The sequence below is a fragment of the Leopardus geoffroyi genome, chromosome B1 (assembly GCF_018350155.1).
Source record: "Leopardus geoffroyi isolate Oge1 chromosome B1, O.geoffroyi_Oge1_pat1.0, whole genome shotgun sequence".
In the NCBI taxonomy this organism is placed as follows: domain Eukaryota; kingdom Metazoa; phylum Chordata; class Mammalia; order Carnivora; family Felidae; genus Leopardus; species Leopardus geoffroyi.
The window spans coordinates 139,871,915-139,896,062 of NC_059327.1; the positions used below are offsets into that span (position 1 = coordinate 139,871,915).

Sequence of the window (24,148 nt, forward strand, 5' to 3'; positions counted from 1 at the left end):
AAAGACAAGTCCCAGGAGCAGGGTTGACGGGTCTTAGCAGCTGATAAAAGTTGAAAATTACTACTGTGCTATGAGATAGATGAGAGATGTCATAGCTACAATCATCTCTTTGGAACAGAGGAAAACTTGGCCTCTCAATGGCTCTTAGAAGGTTTGTCTAACAATTTCACTGAAAAGTCCCTCAACTTGTTTGTCTACGTGGGAATTAGGATCTACTCTATAACAAAACTTCCCTTGAGTGGCCAGTCTCAGAAAACATCACGTGGAAATAGAGGGCCACCGCTGCCGATGCAAAGCTGCCTATTTCAAGTGGGGGTACTCAGCACTGACACCACAGTCCTAACTGTTTTGTCCCTTCGATTCACTCTTATCTTCTACTGTGCCTTTCCCTATTCTCTCTTCTGTCTTTAATCCTGCATCCTCCTGTTTCAAAGCAGGTAATCTTGACTTCTATTCCACAAAGGAATAAAGTAAAAGCCATCAGATTAGATATCCTTTATTCAGATACACAAGCTTACTCACACCTCGGTTCTTCTTCCCTTTTGTTTCAAAGGAAGAGATTTACATCCTCTTAGGCCTCTCCTTCTGCCTTCCCAGGATTTCTTATTTTGATTATCCCCTCTATCATTACTTTCTCTCTCTTCTCCTTCCTTTCACTTCTCTCAAAATCTCCCCCCTCTCCCCAGCCTCTTTTCCATTTTAAAACCAACCAAAGGAAATTAAAAACAAGCCTCTCGACTCCACCGCCCACTTCAGCTATGGACTCTCCCACCTTTCATAGCAAAGCTTCTTGAAAGAGTTAACTTCAATCACTCTCTCCCTTTTCTTACCTTCCACTTTCTGCCCAACACATTTCATCTAGTTTTACACACAGTTCCACTGAAATTTGTTACCAGTCAGTTATGACTTCCTTGCCCTTGAGGGTCAATGGACATATTTTTTTTTTTTTCTGTCCTCATACTACTTTGATTCTCAGGTGCACTGGGTCTTGTGAGCACTCCTTTTTCTTCAAAAGTTTCTTAACTTCCCTCGCATTACTTAGCCTTGAGACTAGTTGGTTGGTTTTCCGTCAGCTTTTTTTGTTTGTTCATTTTTTAGGGTTTCTTTTTGCTGGCTCCCCTTCCCCTTAACTACTTTTTAAATTTTTTTTAATTTTTTTTTTTTTTTTTTTTTTTGAGACAGAGAGAGACAGAGCATGAACGGGGGAGGGTCAGAGAGAGAGGGAGACAGAATCGGAAGCAGGCTCCAGGCTCTGAGCTGTCAGCACAGAGCCTGACGCGGGGCTCGAACTCACGGACCGTGAGATCATGACCTGAGCCGAAGTCGGACGCTTAACTGACTGAACCACCCAGGCGCCCCCACTTAACTACTTTTTAAAAATTTAGAATGTCTCAGGGTTCTCTACTTGGCCTTTTTCCTGCCTCTTTACTGTCTCACTTTGAGATCACACCCAGGTCCATAACTTTACTTCTGGCCTACATGCATATGGTTCCCAAATCTAGAACTAGCCGGGTTACCTTCTTGAGCTCCAATGAAACATCCAACTTCTTACCAGATATCACTGGATGTATAACGTGTATAAAATTGGCTTGTTTCTCTTCCCCTGCTCCTCATCTTGCTCCTACCCCAGGGTTCCCTCTGTCAACATACGGCCTCCCCTTCTTTTGGTGGTTCTTGGAAAAAATCTGGAAGACAGTCATGACCCTTGCCTCTCCTTCACCCCTGAAATACGCAGCCTATTATTTTAGTCTCCCAAGTAGATCTCTTGTAGGCTTCGATTTCTTCCCAGTCCCGTTGCCATTGCTTCCTTGACTAAGCCAGAGACTGACACCAACACTCCCAAAATAGCCTCTTTCCTGGTTTCCTTATACCCCACTGGCTCCATTCTACTCGTCCCAGTGTAATCAGTGATTGTTTAAAAACACTGATGTTATTTCATCATGTTCCTCTGACAACTTCCATTGTCTTCCCATTGCCCTTAGAATAATATTTTTTTTTAAACATGGCTTACGAGGCCCTCCACATTCTGACTCTCCTCTGACCCCTCCGTCTCACCCATGACATGTTCCAACTACACTGGACTGCCTTCAGTTTTTAAAGAAGCCACAATTTCTTTTCTCACTGGATCTTTAAATATGCTGTTGGCCTCTACCTAGAACATTCTTTCAAAGTACACATTCTTTTAACTATTAGTTCCATTTTACAGATATTGGTATAGACAGAAGTATAGAGATGTAGTAATTGATCTTCTCTTATATATTCCCAGAGCAGTTTCTACTCCCCTCATTGTTATGAACATCTCACTTATAAGGTATTTGCAAAATGTCTATACTCCTTGTTAGAATCTATACACATGAGGGGCGCCTGGGTGGCTCGGTTGGTTGAGCATCCGACTTCAGCTCAGGTCATGATCTCACAGTCCGTGAGTTCAAGCCCCGTGTCAGGCTCTGTGCTGTCAGTTTGGAGCAAGGAACCTGCTTCGGATTCTGTGTCTCCCTCTCTCTCTGCCCCTCCCCCACTCACGCTCTGTCTCTATCAAAAAATGAATAAACGTTAAAAAAATAAAATATTTACAAAAAAGAATCTATGCACATGAAGGCAAAGACTTTATCAACCCTGTTCACCTCCATTTTCTCAGCATCTGACATGTCACCTGAAATATACTGGGTCTTCAAAACATTTGCTGAATAGGGGCACCTGGGTGGCTTAGTTGGTTAAGCATCCGACTTTGGCTCAGGTCATGATCTCACAGTTTGTGAGTTCGAGCACCATGTTGGACTCTGTGCTGACAGCTCAGAGCCTGGAGCCTGCTTCAAATTCTGTGTCTTCCTATCTCTCTGCCCCTCCCCCACTAGCGCTCTGTCTCTCTCTCCTTCAAAAATAAATAAACATTAAAAAAATTTTTTTAAGTTGCATAAAAAACCATTTGCTGAATAAACGTTTCCTGTATGTTTTACTCATTCACTTCTGGAAACTACCAAGTAAAAGGCAATACACTCAGTGTGAGATCTATAAACAACCTAAATGTTAGCACCCAAGTTTTAGAAAGGTGCTTTACATTACTAGCATAATAATAACGTAAGACAAATGATATTTTGCACTATGCAAATCCAGAGCAGCTAAAAGTCACTTCTAACTGGAAGATTCAACAAAAGTTTAAAGCATAACATGGCCTTTGTAGTAAATTTGAAGTATTGAGATAGGAATATGGGACTCTGAATAAATGTCCATGTGACATGGTCAGAAGCTGACCATGGTGAGATTTGTCAATTTAATAAACTCCAACTGTATTGTCCAAGTACAGGAGAATCAAAAGAAATGTTTGGAAAGAAATGCTAATCAGAATTGTACTTTGGAAAGATTATCCTGACAGCAGCAAATGACTGGAAGGTTGGCAGAAAGACCTCTTAGATCTAGAAGAGAGGAAGGAAGGGAGTCAGAGTTGGAAAGTAAGTGGAGGAAAGACAGATTCAAGAAACCTTGGGGGGGGAGGGGCGCCTGGGTGGCGCAGTCGGTTAAGCATCTGACTTCAGCCAGGTCACGATCTCGCGGTCCGTGAGTTCGAGCCCCGCGTCAAGCTCTGGGCTGATGGCTCGGAGCCTGGAGCCTGTTTCCGATTCTGTGTCTCCCTCTCTCTCTGCCCCTCCCCCGTTCATGCTCTGTCTCTCTCTGTCCCAAAAATAAAAGAAAAAAAAAAAAAAAAAAAAAAAAAGAAACCTTGGGGGAAGGAATTCTATAGAGCAGTAACTGAGTTCAAGTTTAATACCTACTTTTTACACCTGAGTAAGATTAAAAAAGATTTTCATTTTCAATCAAACTTACACCGGCTTAAAATAAGAAATACATCAATGTGGTTGGTTTTTAATGAAAACTTGCTGATACTTAATAAACTCAAATAATGAGGCACCGACTTGAAGATAAAAAATTCAGATGAAATTTCAGAAGAAAATAAAAAGTGACATCTTTAAAACCCCAGATACAAGGTGGAAACAGGCTGCCTCTCTGAGGAGTATATTTAGCCCCTCTAAAATACGCAGTGACCTCTATAGAATTCCTAAGAGGAGAGGCTGGATCTATTTTAAACCACTGTCTTCTTTCTAGCCTCTGAGTACAATGTCAGAGCTCATTAGATATTCAAGTATGTTTGCAGCCATGGTAATAACACAACCTGTTACAACTAAGCCAATATAAAAAGGGTCTGGAAGGAAGATCACTATACTTCACTAGCCTCTCTAGAAGAAGCATTAAAGGAAGAGATGTCAATTCCATTAAGAGCTAATTAACTCATTGTACTTGGCTTTGCTTCTCCAGGATCTCAAACATTCTCTGACTGCAGATAAATTAAGCACAATAATTACAATAAAAGACATTTTGAGCCATCTCTCCCACTGACTCTTACTTATCAAAGCAAAGGTAAAACTTACTCACCCAGCAATAATTTAACATAACCAAATCAAGCTCTGTGCTACGTAGGCCCTGAAAGTACAATCAAAAATAAAGTCTGGTCCTTTTCATCTTCAAGGATATTGACATTTTGGGACAGGAGGCACAAAAGGCGTGAACTGGTAGTTGATTGAAGAAAAATAAGACGAACTAAGCAGATTTGGGGAAACAACTTTGTAATAAAACTTTATAGAAGTTATGATAAAAATGTTTGCAAGGTACAACATGGAATGGGGTAAAAAAAAAAGTTTTCTATTGGGAAGGACAGACTTAACAGAAAGAATGCAAGCATGCTGCATCTTAAGAAATCAGAAAATCATTTTGTCTTCTCTAAAAGAATGAGTTTAGTTTGGATGATCTCTGCGATCACATCTAGCTTCAAAATTCTGTGATATTCTGTTATAACGTACACGTTCATTAAGTGTTTACATCTAACCTGGAGGAAGTCTCTGAGAAGAAAGGGAAACAGTGGAGTCATTATCCTATAGTGCACTTTGATGGAAGAAAACACATACTGTATTAAATGACTACAAATAACAACGTGCTTGGCAAGATGACCATATTGTCTCAGTGTGTCTGATCTCTTGTTCGAAAAAAACAAATGTCTATTTCACATCTTTTTTCCATTCAAAATTGTCACCTTCCTCTCCCTGTCTTTCCAACCCCTTGACACACTCCGCATCTACCCATTTATCCATCTCTACCTAGCAGTTTCACTTTTAAATATAAAAACAGGTAAAATGAATATTATTTTTAGGAAAATGCAGATATCACTAGAGCTAACCCTCGCCAAGTAATCTGAACAGTCAATATTTTACTATCTTAGAATATATTTTTGAAGAAAAGTTAAAAGATTTTATAAATGGGCACTAGTGTCATTTGCCAAAATGATGTTAACATTAGCCAAAGGAACACAAAAGTATTGATTTCAATAACCAAGAGTGAATATTTCTGGCAACTACAGTGTTTCAGCAGTAAATATTTTAAATGCACACTTAATTTAATGGACAGAACACAAATGTGTACTTATGTGACCATCCTAAAGCATCCCTCCGTGTTGTCTTTTCTATCAGGACCTCATTAACATTTTTACTTATCCGATTTTTTTTTAACTTTCTCCGAAAACTTCTCCTTTTCCATGTCCATGCAGAATATCTACTATCATGTGAATATTCTAATATATAATTACTGGCCCACATCTGTGGGGAAATAGGTGCAACTTACATAAATGGGTTAGAAAAAAGCTTAGGGTGGAAAGTCGCCACCAAGAGGCAAAAGTACCGGAGCTTAGCTAGCGAGATATTGTAATAGGATCACAACTAACTTGTTATATCACCTGCAGGAAATTAATTTCCATGTGATGCCAATATCACAAACTCCAGTTGCCCCCCCCCCCCGACCCTTTGCTTCTTACACACACAAGTTAATGATTACTGTCTGATTGTTTTCTCCACGTTCATGTGTGTAAGATCTTGTTTTCTTCACATGGGTAATATCTTGAGAGCTCATTAAATATGGAGACAAAACCCCTCTTTGGGTCTCTTGTCTCCTCCCAGACATTAGCCTCTTTTGCATTCAATTCTGCATCTGCCCTCTTGCTGGACAAGAGAGAACTCTAGACTCACAGTCTGCGACACACATCTTTTTTATTTTTTCAAAATTGTTGCTATCCTCAGAATTTCAAATTTCTCTGAAAATTGTTTTCTCCCAGGGCACATCAGTGTTAATGTCTCTGATCTGCATTATAGAACATTGAAACAGAGGAGGTAATGATAGCAACACAACTGAAATGGCTGTGACTGAGTCTGATAAAATTAAAGTTTTAGCAAAGACCAAAACTTGAGGGGCACCTGGGTGGCTCAGTCAGTTAAGCATCTGACTCTTGATTTCACCTCAGGTAATGAACACATACATGGTCACGGGACTGAGCCCTGGTTGGGATTCTCTCTCTCTCTTTCCCTCTGCCCCTCCCTTCTGCTCCTGCTCTAATATGCACTCTCTCTTTCTCTCTCTCTCTCTCAAAAAAAAAAAAAGTTAAAAAAAATCAAAACTTGAAAATGTGGCTCTATGTGCATGCTTGTCCATAACCAAATGCATTAATCATAATTCAGGCCTCTGCTTTTGATGCCATGCATAATGAACCATGCTTCTTAATGTTTCCTCTTTCCATTTACTATTTGGTTTATGAGTCAATTATTGGATTTTGAGGGGTTTTATAAAGGACTGATAATAAAAATTGATTGCAAAGTACTCTGAAAGCCTCTCCTGATAACTGTTCTAGAGAGAAAAACAGGTTTTTACTCTTCATAACGTTTCCCAGTAGATTATGTATTCCAGAAAGAGTGTACATGTAACGTAAATTCCTAAATTTTCTTAAAATGTATTTTAAGGATATTGTCCTTTACTTCAATTAGAAATCTAGTCTTTGCCTTGAAGCATTACTGCACTGGGAGCTATCAAGAACAATAACAGTATTGGCAATTATTTTGATGAAATTAAATCACTCAAAGTTTCCAAATAATTACTAATACACAGAAGGGGATCTAATTTCTAATTTAGAAGAGACTAAAAATAACCTAAGTAATTTCAAAATAAAATTTAAACTCCTACTGATTTCTGGAAGTTTGGCCTGCATAATTATTCAAGAGTAAACTGTTATTTTTATAAAATACTTGAACACTGTTTATTACAGACCTATATAATTTATTGACCATTATAGTATACATGATTGCATAACCAACTTGTTCCTCCACATGTTAATCAGCCTTAATTAATAGCTTTTTTAGGCTAATGCAATTTTTATATAGGTCTTTGGATACTAACAGAAAAAGAGTAATTAAGCCATTTGATAGGTCAAGAAAAACTATTTAAGACAATTTTCCTGAGAAGCCAACACATAATAACACAATGCTGATTTGGATTTTAGAAAAGTCAAGGTCTGGTTGTGTCTATTTAATTGGGAACCATTATCAAATCCTGTAACTCCTTTGTATCTTACTTTATCTATTGAGAGACGCTGGTAATAAATTGTAGCTTCCTTCAAGTCATACTAAACAGGGAAGTTAATTGAGAGGTATAAGCTACATAAAACAGGGACCATGTTTTCTACTTTTCATTTTAAATCATGAGCCCTTAAATCCATGAGGCACTGAAGACATCAGATGACAGCTGCTTCCAATCACTGTTCAGGTTCTTGGTCCAGAACCAATTGCTCTGATTTATACACTATGTTCCAATCAGTTTCTAACCTTTTTATTACTGATGGCATTTGTCATTCTTCAATTTATAATCTAACTTGGCCTTTCTGCCAGATATTTTACCCTGTTTTTCCAGTACGACCTTGACCATTGCTTCCGGCCTGGATTTTTCTTCTACGTTGCTTCATCTTTCCCAGAGTTATGCATTTAGCCCAACCTCCTGTGGGTGGCGCTCCTGCCTGAGTCTCCCCAGCCTGAAAGCAGGATCCAAGGGCTGCTTCTTCGTCTGCCAGCAGTGCCCTGAAGAAACAACTTTCCCCACAGGCAAAGGCCATGATATGGTGTGGTGGGAAGGGCATCAGGCCTGCCAGACAAGAACTCCCCTGGCAGCCTTCCTGAGATTCCAGCCAAGGATCATAAGTGTTGCTCTTTAAGATAACTTTGTTTTCAGAATCCGTATCCTCCTAACTGCCATTCCTACCTTTTTCTATTGAAATAATTGTTTTCCTACGTGATTATTGAGAACTCAAGGTTTCTTAAGATTTCAACAATTGTGTTATAGCAGAACAGATGGTGATCGGTAAACAAGATTTTTGCGTTTCTTGTAATCTGTCTCCCCTTTATTCTGTTTTACTACTGAGAAAGAAGTAAGTATTTACGAAAGTTTTCCTCTCACTAACAAGAGACTGTACGTGCACCGGGGGAGAGTGGCCCAGGGGTGATGGTAACAGAAGTGATAGAAACTAAGCAGAATGAGAAAAATCCAAATGGACCCAGGGAACAGTATCAAGACTGATCCTCACCAGATGATTCAAATTCCTAAAATCTGGGACGTACTGAGTTTTTGTTTCACTGTGGAGGTTGCTTTCCTTACACATGCCTTCTGAGCAGAAGTAGATTTTAACAAGATTAAGCCTTCTGTTGCCTGGAAAAAAGAATACATTAATTGGTAAATAAATCATCAAAATACGTTTAATTAAGTACGTAAGCTACTTACAGAAGCACAGCACTTTCTGGAATAAAGGGAGTCCTAGCCATGTTGTTTTGGGGTCAGCAGGGATGAGGTGCATCGAAGGAGAGGGTCCGGTCCAGGTGAGGTAGCCCATGGCTGCAGGAGGACTAAGAACGGCCTGTAATAAACATGGGGATATACTGGGAAGAAATCACCAATATTAAGAGATGAATAAAGGAGAGGTTAAGGGGAGATCTTCATCAACTTTACCATTTTGACAAGGTTTACAGTTAATTTGTTCTAAAGATGTGTGTTCCTTGCAGAACACAGGAAGAAACCATGGAAATATACACATAGGAGGATGTCTTATAAAGAATATTTCATATGTACTCCCAGTCCCAGCCTCAAAATTCAGATGGCCTGGAGTCCGCTCTCCCTTCTCCTCATATTCCTGATGCACACACATGAGGACACCCCAACCTGAAGGTTTCATCTGGCTCCAAGACCAGCCTGACCACCCCATACACCTGCAGTGTGGGGGCCCTGTTAACAGGAAATTCTGGAATCCTAGGTAGCTAAAAAGAAGGGATCCAGGTCTGGATGAACATGTTCTTTTTGCCACTTAACTCCTCAAATTGGGAGGGGCAGGGCAAGAAAAGGCAGGTACCCTTAAAAGTAAGGAAATATAGCCTCTTCCTTCCCATCCCCCCACCAGTGACATTACCCTAGTGTTATAAATACATGTGCACAATGTTTGTTTAGAGTGACTTTCAGTTTAGTTCAAGACATGTACAAGACTTTATTAACACCACCTAGAAAAATAGGGAACATCTCAGTGAATGAGAAAGCACTGTATTAAGTGTGTAAGTATGGGTAAAAATTGTGATTTCTTGGGAAGAAAGGTCAAATGTGTTCACCTCTGCTCTTTGGATCATAGAATAATCAAGTTTACAGCTTAAAGATCATGTTTCATTCTGCAGAGAAGAGTGAAATTGAATGAGTTTCAATATCTAGATAGTATCTTGTACCTAGTAGCAGCGTATAAATATTTACTGAATGATGAAATTATTACCCAAAACTAAAGAAAGTGAGAGAGCCAGGAGACTCCTGATTCCCTGTAAGTTGTTTTGCAGTACCTATCCCCGTGCTTTCCCCAGCCAAATTCAACAATGCATTAAGACGTAATCATAGCCTCATAGGTCCAAAAGCCAATATGTGAAGGGACAGGGGAAAGCAAAAAGACTCTTCTCCCAATCACAGGAATATGTCTTTGTGCACTTCTAGTTAAGAAGAACACCATAGTTCCAATCCTTTTAAATGGTATAACAAAATGACCCTGGCAAAAAGGAAGCCATGCTAACCGTCTGCTTAAAAGGGGCTAGAAGAAGTATTTTAGCTTCTTTAGCCCAAATACACACAAAAAAGATATTGAAGCATATCCAAGTGTACCTAAAACCTCTTTCTTCTAGTGAATTATTGGACAAAAATCTGGCCTACTATCACTTCCTGGTTCCCTCAGCAAATGGCCTGTGCCGATTTTATTTTATAGTATCAAACATTTTATCTAAATACAGTAGTTACTTGAGACAGAGGACTGGATTCAGTAAGTCTTTTATTAGCAGTCCATTGTTTAAAAAAAAGAATACAACTACAGATCGGCTAAAAGCATGGAGTCATTCTCTATGAAACCAATGTTCCAAATGTAATTCCATCTGCTTGATACTTTGACATTTTAGGTCTGGAAAAGCACAGGGCGAAAGATGGCAGAGAGCAGGGAAATTTTAGTTCGGAAGTGCAACAGCTCACTTAGAGCTTCACGAAAGCAGAACACAAAACCACTGTGACTAATACATTTTTCAGATGTATTAAGTAGAAAGGCTCAGAGGCAAAAGAGAGACAAGAGGCAAACACAACTGGCTCCTGCACCAGCTCTTCAGGATTCTGGTGTGATGCCCTAAGATTATTTTCATAGCTGGGCAAGAATGGTAGGTTGTAAATGTATAACTCACTGGCAAGACAATACTTTCTGAAAATAGTATTTTCTACTGAGATATCAACAACAAAAAAATGGATATAAGGGTTACAGCAACTGTTTCTCTAGATAGGGTGCACCTGTTTAAGAAAGAAAAATGTCTAAAGAATTTGTTCTCCAATTTCACATCCCTTGACCTTTGCGACCATTCACTTCACAGTGCTAATAAGGGACAGCCCAAAGTTTAAATCAATCTGTACTTGGAAAGTATATTGGATGTTTATTCATCCAAACCAAATAAAGTTCTCTTCGAAAAACAGTCAAATCTTTTCCTTATTTTGCACAAATATAACTGGAAAATCCATATTGAAAGGGCTAGATACGTACTATTAAAAGTATGTGATTGTTGCTTACAAAATAATACCTTCTTTTTTGGTAACAGCTTTACTGAAATACAATTCATGTATCATACAATTCACAAACTTAGAGTGTATACCAATGGATTTTAGTATATTCACAGAGTTGTACAACCAATCAACACAATCAGTTTCAAAGCATCATTATCACTCCCAAAAGAAATCCTATAGCCTTTAGTTATCACCCCACCCACCTAGACTCTGAGCCCTGTCATAGCAAACTACTAATTTACTTTCTATCTCTGTAAATTTACCCATTCTGAATATTTTATATGAATGGAATCTCATAATATGTGGTATTTTGTAGTTTTTCTCTTAGCATAAAATTATTATGGTTCATTTATGTTATAGCATGTATCAGTAATTCATATTTATTATTGACTGAATAATATTCCACTATATGTATTAAATCACATTTTGTTGATCCACTCATTAGTTGATGGACGTTTGGGTTGTTTTCACCCTTTGGCTATTATGAATAATGCTTCTATGAAAATTAGTGTACGTATCTTTACATGTATATGTCTTTATTTCTCCTGAATATATACCTAGGTGTGGAATTCTTGGGTCAAATGACAGCCCCATGTTTAACTTTTTGAAGAATTGCCACATTGCTTCCCAAAATGGTTGTACCATTTCACATTCCTACCACCTATGTAATGAGGATTCAAATTCCTTTACATTCCCACCAACACTTGTCATTATCTGACTGTTTGCCCATTTCATAAATGGTTTATCTTTTCAGTATTGAACTGTAGGAGTCCTTCCTATATTCTAGATACCATCCCCTTAGCAGATGTATGATTTGTAGATAATTTCTTTTATTAACAAGAGTTGTCTTTTCACCCTTTTGAGACTGTCCTCTGAAGCACAAAAAAAATTAATTTTGGTAAAGTCTATTTAATATTTTTCTTTTGTTGCTTATGTTTTTGAAGTGTATCTAAAAAACCATTGTCAAATCCAAGATCATGAAGATTTATCCCTGTTTTCTTCTAAGAGTTTTATAGTTTTAGCTTTTTTTAAAATATATTTGAGAAAGAGAGAAAGAGAAAGCACACACATGAGTGGAGGAGAGGGGCAAAGGGAGGGAGAGAGAGAGAGAGAGAGAGAGAGAGACTCTTAAGCAGGCTCCACACTCAGCACAGAGCCTGACATGGGGCTCAGTTCCATGATCCTGGGATCGTGACCTGAGCTGAAATCAAGAGTCAAATGCTCAACCAACTGAACCACCCGTGCACCCCAGTTTTAGCTTTTATACTTTGGTCTTTAATATATTTCAAATTAATTTTCACATGCAATATTGAAGTAGTAGTCCAACTTCATTCTGTTCAAGGTGGATATAGAGTTGTTTTAGTGCCATTTAGCAAAAATACTCTTTTTCCCATATTGAATAGTGTTGGAACACTCACTGAAAAACAATTGACCATAGATATGTGGGCTGATTTCTAGACTTCCAATTCTATTGATAGATCTATATGCCTATCTTTATGCCAATACTATGTTGTCGCAATTACTTTCGTTTTGTAGTTGGTTTTAAAATTGAGAAATGTAAGTCCTGCAACTTTTTCTTCCCCTAATATGCCTTGGCTATTTTGAATATTTGGCTTTTGTATATGCATTTGGGGATCACAATGTCAGTTTCTACAAAGAAGCCAGCTGGGATTCTGATTGGGATTGTGCTGAATTTATAGATCAGTTAGGGAAGTATTGCCATATTAGCAATATTAACTTTTCCAGTTCATGAGCACAAGATGTCTTTCTCTTTAGTTAATTCATTAGTTTCTTTTTAGAATATTTTGTAGTTTTCAGAGTATTAGTTTTGCATATATTTTGTTAAACTCATTCCTAAGCATTTTATTCTTAACTTTTTTTATTATTTATTTATTTATTTATTTATTTGAGAGAGAGACAGAGAGAGAGAGAGAGAGAGAGAATGAATATCTTAAGCAAGCTCCATGGTCAATCCAACAAGAAGCCTGGTGCAGGGCTCAGTCACATGACCCTGAGATCATGACCTGAGCCAAAATCGAGTTGGACACTCAAGCGACTGAGCCATCCAGGCGCCCCAGGATCTTATTATTTTTGATGCTATTTTGAATGAAACTGTTTTCTTGATCTTATTTTTGAATTGGTCACTGCAAGAGTATATATAGCAGAATATAAACTCTTATATATGCATATAATATGTTGACTTTTATATCTTGATCTTGTTGCCACAACCTGGTGGAATTTGTTCATTAGTTCTAATAGTTCCTTGGTGGATTCCTTAGTGTTTTCTATATACAATATAATGTCATCTCAAATAGAAATAGTTTTACTTCTTAGTAATGCTTTTTAAATACTAATTCACAATATTTTAGCATTAAATGAAACAGCCAAATGTATTATGACCAGATGTAAGAACTTAGACAAGTATCTGGATTTTTCATTTTTATCAAAATCTACTTTCTACTAATGTATAATCATCTCTGATAAAACATTCTTTTTCTCTTCTTTTTGTTTTCTGTTCTTTAATATAGATTAGACAATTGTTTCTTCTGCCCACTTTACGTCTTTACAATAAAACTATTGCCTTGCTGCAAAAATAGAGATGTAATACCATTTGTTTTGAAACGATTATATTATTTAATCAGTCGCAGGGTCAGTAGTCTTTTTTTTAATATTTATTTATTTTGGGGAGAGCGCAAGCAAGGAAGGTGCAGAGAGAGAGAGGGACAAGGATCGGAAGTGGGCTCTGTGCTGACAGGCTAACAGCAGTCAGCTTGAACTCACAAACCCCCAGCTCATGACCTGAGCCCAAGTCAGACCAACTGAGCCACCCAGGTGTCCCAGGTCAGTAGTCTTTGATTCAGTAAAATAAACTTCTTTATAAAATGACTTTACACAGAAATCGAAAGTACAGAAAAGCAACATCATATCACTGTGCAGTAAATTTGTACCAATATAAGTAAAACAATAGAACATCCGTCCACAAAAGACCAATGAAATGTTTGATGTACGTATCCCCCGTATCACAAAATGTAAGTAACTGCCACATACGGCACCTTTTCCTGTCCACGTAGAAAACTGCTTCAGTCATCACTTTGCAACACATTGAGTAGAAAACTACAGCATCTGGCACAAGACTGATACAAAGCAATAAAAATTAGTGAAGAATTATTTAACGGATTCTGTGGATACTGAGGCTTTCAACACGTCTCTCTGTCTCCGTACAAAATGCATCTATCATTCCCATATGGCTCTCTTTATTAGGATTACGTTTCTGAGGCACTCATTAAAGAGTTTAGCTGATGTGTTACCCCAGAGGGGATTGAGGTCAGGGGCAACCTCTTGACCCCAGGATGCGGTCTCCAGAGCCAAGGAATATTTCAAGGAGGGAGACCATGAAGTTTCCCTAAGAAAATATTATCTCTTTTAAGGAGTTTTATCTAGAAGTTAGAAGACACACAGAGATGCTGCAGTTAGGGCAAGGTTAAAATCTCTCATCAGAGACAAATAGATTAACCTGCGACACAACTTTAGTGCTGTGCTATTTTGTATTATGTGTTTGTATAAAGGAAATATATATAATTGCAGGAAAAGTTTAAGCAATTAGTCTTCTAGTCTGGCTGGCTGTATTTCATATTTTTGACAATTACCCACTCACATTTTTTCAAGACAAAGGTTTAACTGTTATAAAAACAGTTATTGAATGCATATTAAAATTTGGCAGGGCTGATAGCCTATGTTATCACTAATTCATAATAAAGCAAACCACAAGAATGCTTACTTACAAGTGACTTATCCGAACATGCCCCCATAAACTATATTGAAATGCTGTTGATTTTAATCTCGATGGAGCACTGGAGCGTCCTTATTAGTAAGAAGGTAGGAAAATCAATCTAGAATTGAGTTAGCTATTATGCAGAATGATCTGAATTTTAATCTTGATCTGACTTTTAAGCTGAGATCTACCCTTTTGTGACTGTCATATTGGATAAATCACAGAATCTCTCTTAAAGCCTGTTTTTGTTTGTTTGTTTTACTGGTAAGCTAAAAGTAATGAAAAGTACTTAGTTTATGAAGTATTTTCAGGATAAGATGAGAAAGTGCATAATAGAAAAATTCAGTACAATGCTTGCCACGGGGTTCTCAAATAAACTTTGCTTCTTAATCCTGTTCTTAGCCTATCCGAAAATCTAAATAATTTATATGTCTTATATTCACATCTACTTATGATTAAGAACTAATAATACACTACAGTTTCCTCATTTACAATATATGCATTGATACCGTCTACTAGTAATGGAAATGAAACACTTTAAATTAAAAAAAAAAATAGGGGCGCCTCGGTTGCTCAGTCAGTTAAGCGTCTGACTTCCGTTCAGGTCATGATCTCATGGTTCTCGAGCTCGAGCCCCATGTCACGCTCAACTGCGCAGAGCCAGATTCTCTGTCTCCCTTTCATTGCTCCTCCCCCACCCGACCCCCATCTCCCATGAGCTGTCTCTCAAAAATAAATAAACAGGTTGTGTTTTTTTTTTTAATTTAAAAGATAAATATACAGGGGCGCCTCGGTGGCTCCGTTGGCTAAGTGTCCAACTTCGGCTCACGTCATGATCTCACAGCTGGTGAGTTCCAGCCTGGCTTCAGGCTCTGTACTGACAGCTCAGAGCCTGGACCCTGCTTCAGATTCTGTCTCCCTCTCTCTCTGCCCCTCCCTTGCTTGCGCTCGGTCTCTCTCTCTCTCTCTCTCTCAAATATAAGTAAACGTTAAATTTTTTTTTTAAGATAAATATATAATAGGGATTATATTTTATATATACTATATAGCTATAAAGTACATATATACTATGCTATATATATAGCTATATATATTTATATATATAGATACATATTTATATATATAGCTATATATTATAGTATATCTATTTAATGCATATACATTTTATGCATATATATATAATAAAATTTCCAACTTTTATACCTTAGCATTTGGATGAAGGACTAGTAGGTAACAAACCACAGGCTACATTGAACCATATGCCCCATTAATTCAAAAATTGCTATTCTGGCTAGGGTATGTCTTTTTCACAGGCACTAGGAACACACTAGATGAGACAGGACAAGTCCATTTTACCTATGTATCACCTAGAGCTCTTAGCATAGTACCTAGGAAGTCGTAAGAGCTTGAAAATGTTCAGTAAACAAAAATTACATCTCACACCTGATGAAAGATAGGGAAAGACGATAAGGTAGATTAAAATGCTAAAAATACAAGGAAAATGTCACATTGGATATGCTATAAACATAAAAATATTTTACTTTAGTAAGTATTATTGAAAACTATATATTGGTACAATAGTAACTTTACACAATTTATAAATAAAGATATAATATCATGGATATGGGCTCAAATAAGTTTTTATTAATAGGGTTGGTTTCAACGTTTATTTATTTTTGGGACAGAGAGAAACAGAGCATGAACGGGGGAGGGGCAGAGAGAGAGGGAGACACAGAATCGGAAACAGGCTCCAGGCTCTGAGCCATCAGCCCAGAGCCCGATGCGGGGCTCGAACTCACGGACCGCGAGATCGTGACCTGGCTGAAGTCAGACGCTTAACCGACTGCACTACCCAGGCGCCCCAATAGAGTTGGTTTCAAAGGGTATGGAGACTTTGGTGGGGGTGTTCAAGTATTTCTCAACCATACGCCTATATTTCTATCTACCTAGTGATCCATTTTTGTTTTTAGCTTGAAATTTCTCTCACTTGAATTTTTTTTGTTTATATTTAGATATGATGGAAGAAGAGAGCAAGAGGTATGATTGAGTGTCAGTGGGCATAAAATGAAATTTTAGAAGTCTCCTAGGTATCTAATTCCCCAAGTCTCATAGAGACCACACACATTATACCATAAAGGAACTCTGTTTGTCAAACTCTTGATATGTATTTGAAATACTTCAAAACTCATAGTTGAAGAATTTATCTTGATATGCCCTTTGCATCTCTCTTGCTGAATGAAAGCAATCACTTTCTTATAAGTCTTCAATAAGATTTGTAGAGGTTTTGGTTTGTCAGTTTTCAAAAAAGGATAACTGCCTTTACTTGTAGGTAAGCCCAATACCCTAATTCATCTACTTAGGGATCTTTTTGTTATTACTTTTCTGTCACAGATTGTCCCCTACATAGATGGTCTTTAATTATCAACATGAAATATCAATAGATTTATATATAATTATAATGTAAATATATTATTTATATATGTATACATAATACAATGGATTATACAATTTATACTTATATACAATACATATTATCTAATTATATATAACATGTATTATAAGTATATGTGAATAGGAAATTGAAAAGAAGATTAAATGTAACTTACAATGTGTTAAATAATTGTTATTTATCACTGCTTCAAATAATTTTGATCTCACTGATATTATTTTACTTTTTTGTTAAAGTCTTGATTAAAAAAAAACTTATTTTGAGAGAGAGAGAGAGAGATTGGACATGAACAGGGGAGGGGCAGAGAGAGAGGGAGAGAGAGAATCCTGAGCAGGCCCCATGCTCAGCACAGAGCCCAACATGGGGCTCGATCTCAAAATGCAGAGATCATGACCTGAGCCAAAATCAAGAATCTGACGCTTAACTGACTGAGCCACCCAGGTGCCCTACTGGTATTATTTTAATTGAGAGCAACATGATTATTTTTTTTTAACTTGATTTGAACCCTTGAGGTACAGCAATTCAAGACTATGGCTTTAAATTCAGTGTGTTTTAAAATATGATTTTAATGAAAAATATTCTTTGCAAGCTGCATAGATCCAAATGAGACAGGTGCAACATAGGCTCTGCTTACTGAATCACAATATCATTTTTTAATCCCAATTATATAAAAGATTTTTTTAATCCAGCATTATATCTCTATCTTCCCTGAAAACAATTGGTTATTTTTTCAATGCTAGTTAGAAGGTACTGGGCATCTTTAACTAGAGGACGTCTTGTTTCCTCCAGCCCAGGACTTCCTACTTCACCCTCTAGTCCTGGAGCACCTGACTACCTCCAAGATCATCTGTCAGTGAAAGAGAAGAAAATGGTTTCTCTCGAGGCTGCAAAAGTGGGGAGGGGGCACATACGTATGTATGTGTGTGCATGTACATGTGCATATGTGTATTGATAGACATATATGTGTATCAAGGTTTGTTAAAAGAATATGATCGAAAACTAGCATTTATTGGTTGACCTGTGCCTCAAAATGAAAGTTTATATGAAACTCTCCAATGATCTTTTCTGAGTTAATAGTTCTCGGAGATATGCTAGAGTAAGAGGGAAAGAGGGAGGGTAGGAGGGATGGGAGAGAGATGGGAAAAGAGAGATGTTTTATGCTACAGCGGAAGAAATATTTACAACATTAAAATGCAAAAAGGATAGACTGCAGGAGCAATAAAGGTAGAGGCCATATCTATCTCCTTCCTAAGTACTCCATTTAGAATCTGATCCTTGTATGGTTTCCAAATCCAGCTGTTGAAACCAACCATGATGAATGGACCGTAATAATTGTGTGATACGCTTCATATGGTACCTCTCAGAATTGCATACGATCTGGAGCATCATTTATAAGAGGAAAAGAATGTGCTTTAGCCAAGCTCTTCTCAGCATATAAGTTGGCTTCAAGAATAAAAAGTAAAAAAGAATCATGAAATCAAACATAAACACCTCGAACAGTAGTTGAAAATAAAGGCAGCCAGGGAAGCTTCTTACTTTCCATGGCCAATTCCATTTCTTTCATCAAAACTTGACTTTCCAGGTAACTTAACAGATTGTACCTGGTGTCATTTGTGATTTTTCAGTTGGAAGAGGTAAAGTGGACATTCTCAGTTCATAGTGTGAGCGTAATTCTGGCAACTTCTGCATTTCCCTTAGAACATCCATAAAGGTATCGGAAAGTGAAAGGTTAACTTTAATTTTAAAAAAAGTCAAAGGAGTAACACTCGAAGGTTGAGATCTGTGGTGCATTGAACTAGGTTGTCTCTTAACAATATATAAATGTAAAAATGTCCACTTTTCCTGAAACAAAAGAAACCATGAGTAAAGCTTTTATTTTTAAGCCGGAAGGGACCTTACTGGGTGGAACAGGTAAAGAAACAAGTGCAGAGCATTTAAGTTATTCGACCTAGCGGTATAGCTTGTTAGTGGCAAGGCAGGTGCTCCAGTGCGAATTTTCTCACTCTGAGACCAAAGTTTCTTCCCTGAGCTTCACAACTTTCCCCTCACACAGAAGTTAGTTGTAAAGGGGCCACGGGCTCAATTTAAAGGTATACGCCCCTACTGTATATGGGCCCAGCAGACCTTTAAAGGCTGCTAACAGGTCACAGTAGGAACAATGGCAGTAGCTTTGCCATGTACATCGTCTCGTCATCATGACAGGTCTGGTAACTCAGCTAAATGACAGCTGTTATCATCCAGCCCTTAATTAAATTTAGAAAATTTAAGAAAATGTGACTAACTTTCTGTCATGGTATTTTAAGTTTTGCAGTGTTCCAGACTTCAAGTCTCTACAACAGTAATTGTCAACACAGGGGCGCCTGGGTGGCTCAGGCAGTTGAGCTTCCAACTTTGGCTCAGGTCATGAGTCCACAGTTCATGAGTTTGAGCCCCACATCCAGCTCGCTGGTGGAGCCTGCTTCGGATCCTCTGACCTCCCCCCTCTCTGCTCCTCCCCCCCTCAAAAATAAATAAAAACGTTAAAAATAACAATAATAATTCTCAACATGGGCCACCACACTAGAGTCATCTGACGAACTGTTAAAAATATGGAACTCTGAGGCCCCACCTCAGGACAATGAAATAAGAATGGCTAGGAGGTAGCACAGGGTGGGGGGTTTTGTGTGTCTTTTTGGGTATTTGGTTTTCTGCTGTTTTCAGCATAAGCCACTTTGGAACAGCATTTTTTTTTTTAATTTTTTTTAACGTTTATTTATTTTTGAGACAGGGAGAGACAGAGCATGAACGGGGGAGGGTCAGAGAGAGAGGGAGACACAGAATCTGAAACAGGCTCCAGGGTCTGAGCCGTCAGCACAGAGCCCGACGCGGGGTTCGAACTCATGGACCGCGAGATCATGACCTGAGCCGAAGTTGGACACTTAACCGACTGAGCCACCCAGGCGCCCCTGGAACAGCATTTTTTAAGTGCCTCCAGTGATTCCAATGTGCAGCCAGGGTTGAGAATCATCTGGACTTCTGTCCTCCTGTTGCTTTCCATTGTCCTTATGAAAGACTCTGGTGGCAGTGACAGACCAGTCATAACTAAAATCTCAGGTCAATGTACTTTCTACCCTTTTTGGTCCTTTCTTGAAAAAATTTGCTCGAGGCCAGTGTTGTCAAACTTTCTGATTCATCAGAATCCCGTGGAGGGCTTGCTAACACACATATTTCTAGGCCCCATGCCCAGAGTTTCTGATTCAGGAGGTTTGGGGTGAGACCAGAGAATGTGCGTTCTGTCAAGATCTCAGTGGGAATCACACTTTGAGAACCACTACTCTGAGCAGTAGGTAAAAATCTACCAGGTTCCTTCTTCCCTAGTGGTCTTTTCCCACCAAAAGCAAGATTCTTCGACTACTAGGTCTCCCGAGTCTATCCCTGCTTCCCTTCTGAGCAGTGCCTAACCTCTAGCAAATGCATTTGCCTCTCAGTAGCTATAGAAAGCTTCTAGCAGATTTTACCAGCTGGACTCTTCCATTTGCTTTTAGTTCTTAAAGAGCAACTCTCTTTTCCTTGAAACATTTCAAAAACATTTGAACTGAGTGACTTTCTTAAGAAATGATATTTTCCCATAAACGATGCGCAATTGTGGTTATGCTACAACGTCTTTAGTGCATGCCATGCAGACATGAGAGGACACAAGTATGTACATTTGCTTTTTCACACAGTACAAATAAAGGGGTGAACACCTCCCCCCCCCCCCCAGCCCCCACCGCGACTTTCCTTCCTCCTTCTGAATGCATTAATTTAAGGAACTCACTTCTGGTAAGTAGAAACTGATGTCCAAAGCCCGTGGAACACCGAGATAAACTTAAATCAGGAAAAACTTAAAATTTAAAATAGAAAAGGAAGACATTTACCAAGCACATACTATGGGCCTGAGCATTAAGCATTTTTAATTCACAAGACAGCAATAGTTAGTAAGCCCTCCAAGTGATTCTCAGGCAGGCTAACATTTTGAGAACCACTGACCTGAGGAAATATTTGAATGTTGGCATTTGCGCAGAAAAAAATAAAAAGCACTTTGGGGCTTTAACAGGTCTGGGGGAGGTCTTCTCTGAAAGAGAAACACCTGATGAGGGAAATGAGGTAGCTGGGAACTTGGGGAGAATAACCGTTGGGGGGCTGAAGCAATGAATAGAGGAGAAATGCACGGCGGTCACCTGCTTTGGGTGAGCTGCGTGCATTGCCCTCTTGTGGGTTGTTAGGGCAGAGTATGGTAGGAGACCCCTCCCGGAGAGGTAGAGGAGGGATGTTTTAGTCATCGCCTCACTGGTGACTTTCAGGCTGCCTTCTTACCCCTGGGACTCCACCATTGTGAATGGTCCTCACAAATGTCAAAAATCTAAATGAATTTATAGATGGGGTTAAGAATAAATCAGGTTTGAGAGGAGAGGTGGGTGTGGCAAAGCAGGGGATGATGGAGGGAGGGTGTTGCCTGAGTCAGATTCAGACTTCATTCTGATAGTCCCTTCCTAGCTGGTGATCTCAGGCAAATTACTTAATCTAACTCAGGTTTTGTCCTTATCTATAAAAGGGGATAATCATACCTACCTCAGAGAATTGTTGTGAGGATTAAAAGAGATAATGACCTGCTTGGCACCCAGTAGGAACTCAATTGTCCAAAGGCAGCTGGCAGACCCAGCTCTCCCTCCGGCATAATGGAAGCAGTCCTACCTTTTTCTTAAGTAGAAGCTTTTCTCCATGGGTTTTGCTTTTCATTATCTGCTTTGTCTTGTGTGAATAGAAATGACCAGAGAGAAAGAGCTGTGTCCTCCCCTGAGAGTAGGTGGGAACTGGTTGCATATCAGCTTGTTCTCTCATCCTGCTCCCCAACCTTCCCAGGCTCTCCCCTCCAGCTCTTGTGTGGGTGGGGGTGGGGATGTTGCCACAGGCATGTTTATGTACTCCTCCAACACTCAGCTCTGCTGGAGGAGAATCGGTCTTAATTACTCATTTACCTAGCATAACTCAGCAAATCTGTGTTTTAAGGAGAATTATTCTATAAAGACCTTCATGTCTCCATTTCCCATTTGGCCTCAGAAAGGTGACATGGACTATTCAGGACAGAGGAGTTTAGGTCACATTTTTGTTTCTTCCATCCTGTTTTGGATTTGTGAACTTTAAAAGTAAATGCTTATAATGCATGGATGAATTCTGCATGCCAGCTACCTGTCAAATGTAGCAAGAACTCAGCCAGCTACTGCATTAGGTTTTGGTTTAAAGCCACTCTAAATGATTTATTGTTTTTAAATTATTTATGTGGCATTATTCCTTTCTTGTAAAATGCAAAAGTGCTGTCAGGAACAGCACGGCAGCAAGGTTATGAATGGTACTACAAGTAAATCAAGGTAATTAGAGGCTTCAAGTTGCAAATACTGACAAGTTCTCCACCAGCTACCACTTCACTGATGATAATAAAATTTGCATGATTTCCTGACATTATACTCACCACATATTTTCACTGCACGCTCACTGTAATTACTTAGGGCATGATCTCACACTCATGGCAAGCAGAACTCTCACTGAACCCAGCTGTGACTATTACAGATGCTTAGAAATGAAGCGGGTGGAATTAAGGGAAGAGTTCCCTACATAGCTTTAGGGATCTGTGATGTATCAACTGAATTTTGACAGCTCAGAAAAAGGAAAATAATCTCCACTACTCCTAAGTAACAATCAGGTCAAATTATAGTGAGAATAAAGGATCTCAAAGACACGATTTGGGTCCTGGGTTTTGTGACTATTAATTTCTACAATTTGGGTTCTTTTGTTTGTTTGTTTGTTTGTGGGTGTTTTTGTTGTTGTTGTTGTTGTTGTTTTGCTGTAATAAAAAAATCAAAGGTTATTTTAATCCCTGATAGGACAGGCCATATAGGCATGACTCTAGGTGTGATTATGGAAAGAAAAGTTTGTGTTCTTCATCAAGGGTTAGAATGGACAAGTCATAGGAATTCAATACACTAAAGATCCCACGGACACCTCTTAAGGTATGAGGTAATTAAAGCAGGTCAATTCAATACCTGTAATCCATATCCAACCTCTCATTTTGTCCAGTTATTCCCCAGGGCTCGGTGCACCCCTCATATATGCCAGCACATGAATCCTTATACTCTCCGTGCTCAGGCTCAGAGAAACAAACTTACATCTGACCATTTGCTCTTTTCTAAGCCCCAATAGAGAAGGGAACATTTAGGTTTTGAACCATGCAATATATAACAGAGTTCCAAGGATGAATATACCGTATAAGCTAAAGCTAGGAATACAAACAAAGAAACCAAAGCTGATTTGATTCTCATCTTTGCCTTGTGATCTGAGGAGATTGACATAATCCCTCTGCCTCTGATTTCATCAACCTGAAAAGTGGGAAATCACTCATTCACGTGAAGTAGTTGTGAGGGCTGAAGAGATAGGGCAAAAGCACTGGGCACAACACCTGGCCTGTAAGAAGTAATGGTCAATTATGAAAGAAAAGATTATCAATTATCCAGAAGTGTCCTATTTCACAGAGTTTTTAGTAAGTCCGCAGAGACTAGAAAACCTTACTGTGGAAAGTTAGTGTCTGAGTTAAAATTAGGAAATAGCAAGAAAAGGCATTTTGTTTTCTATATTTTAATAAAACTCTCTCAGGTGTGAAAAGAAGGAGGCTTTTAGGACTGAACCGCCTCTCCCCACACCATGGAAAGCAGCAAGTGTCATGGCAATAAAAGCAGCCTCGTTGAGACAATTAGATCTTAGACTTTGGAAGTTACTGCTCCAAATCATAGTACTCCTAAACCCAGAGGTGTACCTATTGGTAAATCCTTAAAGTAATGAAATTCATGAAAGATTCCTCTATCTTCTCCTGGCGCTGGTCAAAGTTACAACCGTTGTTACTGATGTTACCTCCTGTAGAACAATTACAATGCAGGTATCTTTTC

General features: G+C 38.7%; 1 long non-coding RNA gene across 5 annotated transcripts in view; it reads left to right on the plus strand.

Moving 5' to 3' along the window:
* Window positions 1-24,148, plus strand: part of LOC123595787 — a 31,812-nt gene that overhangs the window by 4,130 nt on the left and 3,534 nt on the right. For 2 of the 5 annotated variants that reach the window (XR_006711377.1, XR_006711378.1), the window contains one exon: window positions 7,777-8,248. The exons of the other annotated variants lie outside the window; for them this stretch is intronic. This is a non-coding gene — a long non-coding RNA (uncharacterized LOC123595787). Of the gene's footprint in view, window positions 1-7,776; window positions 8,249-24,148 lie in introns of those variants that run through there. 5 annotated transcript variants of the gene reach the window in all.